Source organism: Gigantopelta aegis, chromosome 13 (assembly GCF_016097555.1).
Source record: "Gigantopelta aegis isolate Gae_Host chromosome 13, Gae_host_genome, whole genome shotgun sequence".
NCBI classification, from domain to species: Eukaryota; Metazoa; Mollusca; class Gastropoda; order Neomphalida; family Peltospiridae; genus Gigantopelta; species Gigantopelta aegis.
The window spans coordinates 8,287,193-8,296,005 of NC_054711.1; the positions used below are offsets into that span (position 1 = coordinate 8,287,193).

The window sequence follows — 8,813 nt, forward strand, 5'->3', positions numbered from 1 at the left end:
AACCCCCACACCCTGCCTGCATTGCAGAGAGAGCTCAATGGGACATGGACGAGAAAGCGTATCAGCAAATTGAATTGAACGTTTACGTTGACCACATACGGCAACATCTAATATCGTTATTTTGAGCTGACGGCGGACAAACACGTTAGTCAAGACTTTGAAGCGGCTGTTTAACTCAGTTATAGATATGCAATATTGCCTCCAATAATCACCGACTGAGAATTTCGATTTGTCAGTTGTGTCATAATTAAAATTTATTTTTGTTATAACACCCATCCACCCACCCACCCACCCAAGGACGAGTAGGCTAACTATTGTTTTCGTTTTAAAAATGTAATAAAGTTTTATGAAGTGCTTTGTTGGGTCTTTTTTAATGAAATCTGTTTTGATATTATCATTAATATAAACAAAAATATATCTTACACGAATTAAGGGTCGTGGCGTAGCCCACTGGTAAATCGCTCGCAAGATGCGCGGTCAGTTTGGGATCGATCTCCGTCGGTGGGTGGCCCATTGAGCTATTTCTCGTTCCAGCTAGTGCACCACGACTGGTATATCAAATGCCGTGGTATGTATTATCCTGTCTGTGGGGTGGTGCATATAAAATACCTCTTGCTACTAATGGAAAAAATGTAGCGAGTTTCCTCTAAGACTGTATGTTAAAATTACCACGTTTGACATCCGATAGCCGATGATTAATAAACCAACGCGCTCAAGAAGTGTCGTTAAATAAAACATAATTATGTGAATGTGAATTTTTGTAAGTGTATACAATTTAGATTCTCTTGGTGTTCGTCTTAATTTTGCCCAGTGGTAAAGCGTTCACTTGATTCGTGGTTGGTTTGGGATTGTTCCCCGTCAGTGGGCCCATTGCGCTATTTCTTGCTCCAGCCAGTGCATCACGACTGGTACATCAAAGGCCGTGGTATGTGCTATCCTATCTATGGGATGGTGCATATAAAAAATCTCTTGCTGCTAATCGAAAAGAGTAGAGTAACCCATGAAGTTGCGACAGCGGGTTTCCTCCCTCAATATCTGTGTGGTCCTTAACCATATGTCCGACATTTAAATATTTTTATAACCGTAAATAAAATGTGTTGAGTGCGTCGTTACATAAAACATTTCCTTCCTTCCTTTCTTCATATTGATTTTAATTATATATCGTGTGCCACGTAACTCCCCCCCCCCCCCCCCCACACACACACATAAAAGCAACCACCCCGATAAACACTCTGATAACCCTGCTGAAAACGCGACGCCAAATTCTTCTTACTAATCTAGACTACGGGCACGACTGTATTCACGGAGAATGAACTAGAAGACAAAATAAGAGAGAAATGGCAAGAAATCAGAACATTTATTTCCTCATAGAACCCCCCCCCCCCCCCCCCCCCAAACATTTGAGGGCAGTCTACGAACAAGATGGTGGACACATTGACCACCTTTTCAAGTACAGAAAAGTAGATAGAATTTCACATAGCTTTTGGCGTCGCATTTTCTTCTCTTTTTTTTTTTTCTTTTTTTTTTTTATCAACTAATCTGTTGTTGTTTAAACACTATTTGTCCTATGGGCCTATCATTTGTATTGGCAATTATCCAAATATCCATATAGTAATGACGGTTCAATATTCAGTAGTGTTATCGGGTTTTTTTTTTGGGGGGGGGGGGGGGGTTTTTTTGGGGGGGGGGGTAGAGGGGCACTTAGCTATTGGTGTAGTATCTTTTGTCTTACAATTTTAAATCTGGTTCTATTTTAACAATATTTGTCCTATGGGCCTACAATTTTCACTGGCAATTATCCAAATATACATAAAGTAATGACAATTAAATATTCAGTAGAGATACGGAGTTTGGAGGACACTTAGCCCTTCGCGTCGCATTTTTTACTTACAATTTTGAATCTGTTATTATTTTAACATCATTTGACCAATGGGCCTACAATTTTCACTGAAGGTCCCAAATATCGATATAGTTTAGTATTGGGGGTGGAATATCGAAGTTAGAATCCCCATCCTTTTAAACTGTGTGTGTGTGTGCCAATATAATATAATTCTATAAATTATTTAGGACCAACTTTTATTTAGTTATAATTTTGGGGATTAATTAATACGGTTCTATAGTAGTGCATGGCGCACGTTAAGCCAATATTTTTTCTTAATGTGCAGGGCGAATTGCTTCCATCTATGTTTAGCAAATTTAAAATGGCGGGGAAAGTTTTGAAGGTTGTTGTTGGACGATTTAGTTTGTTAATAATGACGCAAGTACTTCAATCGGGATTTAATGAGTACGGTAGGTTATACATCTTTGGTTTGTGTGTTCATTTGTTGTTCTGTTTCGGTTGAAAAATTATTGAAACATGGTGCCACAAGTTTTGAATACCAACTATATATAGAGTAATGCAACCATTTTCAAACATAGAAAGAACCACACGATATTGGACAACAACAACAACAAAAAAAACGAATAAAACCTTTTGTAAAACATTCCACGAAAGTCACGACCACTTCTCCAAAAGCATAACCAACAATATTGAATTTCTTACTGAGAAAAACGTAATCTTGGATCTAAAGAAATTAACTTCTTGAGCGGGGGTGGCCAATATAAATAAAATCAGACGCCAACCTCCTAAATACCTCGAACGTGTACCAAACAACCAATGTATAAGGCCCGATGCACCGATGGTTTACCGCAAACCCCCGCAATGAAGCGTACGGGACCATCAGCATCTAATCCCAAAATATTACCGTAATACGGAATGTCGCGTATTTCGGCAATCGCAGAATCAGGAATCGTATCTATTAATGGGAAAAGTCTTGTTAAATGATTACTCGGATTGAAAGAGCTGATTCCAGAATATGAGACGGGGTAATCGGCACGCGGAACGCTGAAACGCTAAACGAACATGATCTCATGCACCGGATTTCGCTTTTCTCCGTTCGTTTAACAAAGCGAAACGTGACGCTCCGTCTAAATTGTGAGATTGGGCGGACGGGAACGAAATACTCCTCCGCAAACCACGTGTTGACACTGGTCGCGGGGGAAAGGTTTGGTGTTTGTTTTTCTTTTTGTCCGGAATGGAAATGATCTTTAATTGCGGATTAGGATGGACAATTCCGATACGGGCGTATGGACTTTTATGAGAACGGGCAGTTTAATGTAATTGTGGCTTTTTATTAAACGTCTAGTTGGCGTTTCGAAGACAGAGGCAAAGGGAAATAATTTACGTTTTTTTGTGTGTGACTTCTTAGATTGGCAAAACTGAAATTAGTTGATCACAAATCTGAACACGACAAAACTGTATTACGTGATAAAAATCGTATATCTGCACTTGTAAGACAGAGTCGAACGGATGTTATGCAAAGTCTTGATTGCTTCCTTTAGGAGGATCGCCACTCCCCTAGGAGATTAGTAACAGAATGTTTCATCCCTCCTGTACCTGAATATATACAGCTGTGGTGGCATGCACTCATGAATCATTGTAAAAACAGATGATATCAAGTGTTCGCAAGAGGTGAGCAAATCCTGCCCAACCGGTGAGCCCCGTCATGAGTGCAACATGCAGCCACCATGTTCATAGGTAAAATGTTCAATGTTCACCAAAAAAGACGAAAAGGCATGTACACGGTCAAAATAGGGCATTGCAAGATAGACATTATTTTAGTCCATGATGCGTCATATCGTGAAATGGCCTCTGAGTGTCTACCATAAAACGTTTGAAGGCTTTCAGGAGTCCTTGTATGCCATCATCATGGTGGGTTGAAAAAATCCCGTGCCCGGACGCCCGGGGCTACCAGATGTTATGACCGGGCAACCAGTTTCATACATGACGTTAGCCCGGCGGGCTACTGGGAGACAAAACAACAACACTAAAAACAAACAAACATATAAAGCATAGATAATACTGTATAAGAATATTTTAGGGTTACCGGAATATGATGCTGGGCTACCACACAATTAAAAAAAATTCCACCATAACATAATGTTATAATCCTGATCAAACAACTTCTCTGCCGAAACGATTCATCGATCTTGCCAGCTAACCATCCATCCACCCATCCACCCATCCACCCACCTATCCCTCCACCCATCTATTCATCAACTCATCAATCCATCAATCCATCCATCACACATCCATCCATCCATCTGTCCATCCACCCACCCATCCATCCATCCATCCATCCACCTACCCAATCCATCCATCCATCCATCCATCCAGATCCAGATCCAGATCCAGATCCAGATCCAGATTCAAATCCAGATCCACATCCACATCCATCCATCCATCCATCTATTCATCAACTCATCTATCCATCAATCCATCCATCACACATCCATTCATCCGTCTGTCCATCCACCCACACATCCATCCATCCATCCATCCATCCATCCATATCCACATCCACATCCACATCCACATCCACATCCACATCCATCCATCCATCCATCCATCCATCCACCCACCTATCCATCAGTCCATCTATTCATCAACTCATCTATCCATCAATACATCCATCCATCCATCCATCCATCCACCCACCCATCCACCCACCTATCCCTCCATCCATATATTCATCAACTCATCTATCCATCAATACATCCATCCATCCATCCATCCATCCATCCACTTAACCCCAAACATTTCGCTCATCCCTAAAACAACATTAATTCATTTGAAAGAGAAAAGCGTACAAACACGATATGACTCTTCACAACACACACATCTCGGTTCTCCGTTTGCGGGCGGAAAACACCGCAGATTAAAGCGTGCGATAAATAAACATATAAACCTTGTATGACAAGCACATTTGTTCCTCATGGACAGGAGAGTAAATATCGTTGTACTCGTGATGGATGAACATCGCGCACTGTAACGTGAAGATTTATTTTGTCTGTCTCACCCACGCTGTATATTCATATCAGTTTGATCGCTTCTATGTGTGTGTGTTTGTGTGTGTGTGTTCCCAGACTCGTGATTTCCCAGAGCTGTAATACTAAAAGTGAAATAAGGGGAACCTTTTATTACTATTGTCATTTCTGAGATGTATGCTTGTATGATTTCTGTATGTACTTATATATATTTGGGGGCGGGACGTAGCCCAGTGGTAAATAAAATAAAGTTTGTTTTCTTTTAACGACACCCAGTGTTAAAGTGTTCGCTTGATGCGCGGTCGGTCTGGGATCGATACCCTTCGGTAGGCCCATTCGATTAGGTAGTGCTGGGCGCGCATTGCGTCAATACAAAGCACGCTTTCTTTCTACGTCCATTCGGACTAGCCCATTGGGCTATTTCTCGCTCCAGCAAGTGCACCACGACTGGTATATCAAAGGCCGTGGTATGTTTTGTCCTGATTGTACATATAAAATATCCTTTGCTACTTATCGAATAAAATGTAGCGGGTTTCCTCTCTAAAACTATATCGAAAAACAAATTACAAAATGTTTGACATCCAATAGCCGATGATTAATAAATCAATGTGCTCTAGTGGTGTCGTTAAATAAAACAAACAATATACGCAAAGCGGCCCCCTATCCCTCCGGCCCCATAGAACGCCGGTACATGTTTCATTTCAAACTGCATTAGCAATTATTACCGGCCTCGGTGGTGTCGTGGTTAAGCCATCAGACATAAGGCTGGTAGGTACAGGGTTCGCAGCCCGGTACCGGCTCCCACCCAGAGCACGTTTTAACGACTCGGTGGGTAGGTGTAAGACCACTACAACCTATTCTCTCTCACTAACCACTAACAACTAACCCACTGTCCTTGACAGACTGGGAGCTCAGATAACTGAGATAACCCAAGACAGCGTGCTTGAACCTTAATTGGATATAAGCACGAAAAATAAGTTGAAATGAAAAATGAAAATGAAATGTAATTATTAGTGTTACAGTTTAGCTTGGAAAGTGCACCGGCGGCCCACACAACTATTGACAACAAATTGCACCATTAGGGTGAAAACGGTAGGTCGTAGACGCAATTGGAACACGATTTATGACGACTGTTGTAGACTACAGCAACCTGTCTCCGATGGTCATCAATTCTCGATTGATGTAAGTAGGCCTAATGGACAGTTATTCTGCTTCAGATCTAAAGTAAATCAAACATAATTAATTTAATATGACTGTTTACATTTGTAGGCAATGTTTTAGCCTCAAAAGAGTAATAAAACAAAACGAAAATGGACCAGACTGGAATATAAATTAAACTTTAGTCTCGGTCTAATTCGTTTTGGAGCCAAATTATCGAGACATCGTAACTTTTAGCTGTCGTACGTTTTACCAGTGGTAGCCCAGTGGTAAAGCGATCGCTTGATGCGCGGTCGGTTTGGGATCGATCCCCGTCGGTGGCCCCATTGGGCTATTGCTCGTTCCAGCCAGTGCACTACGACTGGTGTAACAAAGGCCGTGGTATATACTGTCCTGTCTGTGGGATGGTGCATATAAAATATCCCTTGCTGCTGGTCGAAAAGAGTAGCCCATGAAGTGGCGACAGCGGGTTTACTCTCTCAATATTTGTGTGGTCCTTAACCATATGTCCAACGCCATATAACCGTAAATAAAATGTGTTGAGTGTGTCGTTAAATAAAACATTTCCTTAACATTTTACGAGTATCTTGGTGTCTATTTCATTATGAAATTATGTCAGTATGGAAGATCGGTCATGGTAAGAAAAACATAATTTATGTACATTTCGAACATTTTATTTGTACTGTTTGTAATTATCGCATTAGTTTGGGGTTTTTAAAGTTAAGGCTCATATAGAGTGGATGCGGGGCGTGCGTGCGGTCAGAATAAAAATAACATCGAAATGCATCAGTTTCAATGAGAGCGTCTACACTGGATGTGTGCTATGCGCGCATCTACAAAAATGCACGCAGCCGACCGCAATGAAACAATCGTATATAGTGTATATGCCCAAAACGCAAACCGCGGACGCTACAGTCGGACCGCACGCACGCGCTGAGTCCAGTCTATATGAACCATGATAAACTTACGTCTATGTGTAAAACTAGGATACTAAATCCACGACTGAAAAACAATCCTTATAAGGTCTACAAAAGAAACTGTTTCTTGGAAAACATAATTGTTTATTTAGTATATATATAATTATAATGCCGACCTATTTTGTCGGCACGTTCCCGGAAACACAATTACAATAATTTCGAAATGATTGTCTCTATCGTAATTACGTAATTTCCTGCGTGAAACAGATACCTATTCATGTTTGTTATCTGATGTTAATAAATTGTTAATAAATTATCGGTCTCTTTGTAAACGTATGACTGTTAACCATAAGACGTTAAACGTAAACGTAAAGTTACGATTTTTGGCCCCAGATAATTTTTTCGAAGAGATTCCACAATGTGTGTGGGAGGGGAGAGACAGCGTTAAAAGTAGTAGGAGGCGCAGCTCATATATTACTGTTAAAGATTGTTTTTGTTTAACGACTCCACTAGAGCACATTGATTCATCACAGTCAGGTTGCCTGTAGTCCATTGCACTTGCCAGTTCGTGCGGTCTCGCCTTCTCCCAATCCCCCCCCCCCCTCCCCCGCAACACACACACACACACTCTGTCATGGACGGAAGAGTTGGATTGAGCCAACACATGCACACATGACAGGCGTGTGCTACAAAAGCTTGTTCTGAACGTGTATGTAAATCCATAAGACAAGACAAAACAATGATCGTTCTTGTCCTGGACGGAGGAGCCGGCGTGAGTGGACACCTGTGCTCATGACAGGCGTGCGCTACAACAGCTTGATCTGAACGTTCGCATAAAACATGGCAAGGAATCATCGGCTACTGAACAATGGAATAACTTTTGTACGGTAGCGTGGCCGAGCGGTCTAAGGCGCTGGTTTAAGGCACCAGTCTCCTCGGAGGCGTGGGTTCGAATCCCACCGCTGCCAAATATTTTTTCTTTTCTTTTTCTACACCATTAGAGCATATTGGTTTTGAATGTAAAACATTTGGTAATTTTAGAGGGGACCCTGATACATTTTTCCATTAGAAACGCATGATATTTTTAATGCAGTTCCCCCAGAGAAAGGACAGCACATACCACGGCCTTTGATATACTAGTCGTGGAGCACTGGTTGGGAAGAAGAAGAAAAGCCACTCAAGGCTTCTACTACTTCTAAAACTATCTCGTTCGAGCCAGTTTACCACGACTGGTATATCAAAGGCCGTGGTATATGCTATCCTGCCTATGGGATGATGCATATATAAGATCCCTTTTGCTAATCGAAAAGAGTAGCCCATGAAGTGGCGATAGCGGGTTTCCTCCCTCAATATCTTTGTGGTCCTTAACCATATCTCTGACGCCATATAGCCATAAATAAAATGTGTTGAGTGCGTCGTTAAATAAAACATTTCCCTTCCTTTCCTTCTTTCCGAAACAGATTGGCAAGTAGACTGAGCAGCGTCGTTTCAACGGTATGGCAAAAGCTTGATTTTGTAGCGTGCTTCCGTCAGAAAACTATTCAAGTACGCCTATCGTGGCGCAAACTCTCACTTCGACTGGCTGATATTCAATTAAAGTTCAAGCACGCTGACCTGGGTAGACATTTCAGCTATCTTGGGCTGTCTGTCCTTTATTAAATGTTAGCCGTTGAAAATTATCGTCAATGGAAGCCGGTAGGCCTACTTACTGGGCTGTGAAATTTGTCAAGCAAATTTTCTTCTTGTTTTTCAATGTATTTTCTATGGGAGCATGTCTTGACACTCCCCCCCCCCCCCCCCCCGCCCCCTCACCCCCGTTATTCATTTGATTTCGACTTATTTCCGTGCTTATATCCAATGTAGATTCCAGCA

At 41.6% G+C, this 8,813-nt stretch overlaps 1 non-coding gene across 1 annotated transcript; it reads left to right on the top strand.

The window, feature by feature from the left end:
* Positions 1-7,827: 7,827 nt before the first annotated feature.
* Trnal-aag lies at positions 7,828-7,909 on the top strand. The gene has a single exon. It is a non-coding gene; the product is annotated as a tRNA-Leu (tRNA).
* Positions 7,910-8,813: the final 904 nt, after the last annotated feature.